This window comes from Phoenix dactylifera, chromosome 10 (assembly GCF_051530095.1).
Source record: "Phoenix dactylifera cultivar Ajwa chromosome 10, Ajwa_hap1_PhDact_Kaust_v1.1, whole genome shotgun sequence".
NCBI classification, from domain to species: Eukaryota; Viridiplantae; Streptophyta; class Magnoliopsida; order Arecales; family Arecaceae; genus Phoenix; species Phoenix dactylifera.
In genome coordinates this window covers 5,085,001-5,086,231 of record NC_143199.1, presented here as the reverse complement: position 1 = coordinate 5,086,231, position 1,231 = coordinate 5,085,001, and positions in this window count along the sequence as shown.

Below are 1,231 nucleotides of genomic sequence, written 5' to 3'. Positions count from 1 at the left end.
CCGTCGGGGCCGCTCGATCCCCGTCGCGTGCCGGCCGCCGCTCGGGCCAGCCGGCCGGCTGCCGCACGTAACCTCTGACCTCATCAGCGGTCGATCCGCACCGCGCTGGTCTTCGGTGCGGACCCGTCGGGGCCGTGCCGCGCCGGCCGTCGCATCCGGTTCCGCAGGCGCCGCCCGGTTGCCTCCCGCCCTCGTGCGCTCGCGCCGGCCGGGCGACGCGGTGCCCGCGGGACTCGGGCATGGTTGAGCCGTCGGCCGCCCGGCGGCATGCCGCCGCCGCTCCGCGCCGCGTGCCGGCTGCGCTCCTCCCCGCGCCCGTCCGCGGGCGGGCCCGCCGCCGCTCGCGCCGGCCGGGCGACGCGGTGCCCGCGGGACTCGGGCACGGTTGAGCCGACGGCCGCCCGGCGGCATGCCGCCGCCGCTCCGCGCCGCGTGCCGGCTGCGCTCCTCCCCGCGCCCGTCCGTGGGCGGGCCCGCCGCCGCTCGGCCTAGCCCCCCGGCTGCCGCACGTAACCTGCGACCTCGTCGGCGCTGGATGCGCGTCGTGACAGTTTTCGGTGGGGCGCCGCGGAGGCGCCGGGGGCCCATGCGACGGGCCAGGGGGCGAACGGAGGGCTCGGTCAGCCCTAACAGGGGACCGGCGACAAAGGAGCGGTCGCGCAAAGCTTCGTAAGGGACCCAGACGACGGGCCTACCGATCCGAAGCACCGCGCACGGACGCGCAGCGGGCCCACGACGGGCCGACACGGAAGGCCCGCCGCCAAGGCCGCAAAACCGACAAAGGAACCCACGGGGACGCACCAGAGCGGGCAAAGCTTTCACCGAACGGGACGGGACCGAGCCCCCGCAACAGGCGAGGGCGACGGATCCGACCAAGTAAGGCCGATCCCGCTCCACGCACGCGCGGCCGCAGGAACTTCGTGAGGGACGGGACGACCGGCCGACCGAACCGAAGCGCCGCGCACGGCCGCCGCGAGGGCCGGCCGGAGGCATAGACCGAGCGCCGCGCCAGCGGAAGGAGCGTGCCGGCTCCGTCGGGGACCACCTGCGCACGGTCCGTCCGAGCGAGCCGACGGACCGGCGCGGAAGGCCCGGCGTCGAGCCCGCAAAACCGACAAAGGAACCCACAGGGACGCACCAAAGCGGCCCAAGATTTCACCGAGACGGGACCGAGCCCACGCAACATGCGATGGCGACGGATCGGACCAAGTAAGGCCGATCCAACTCCGCG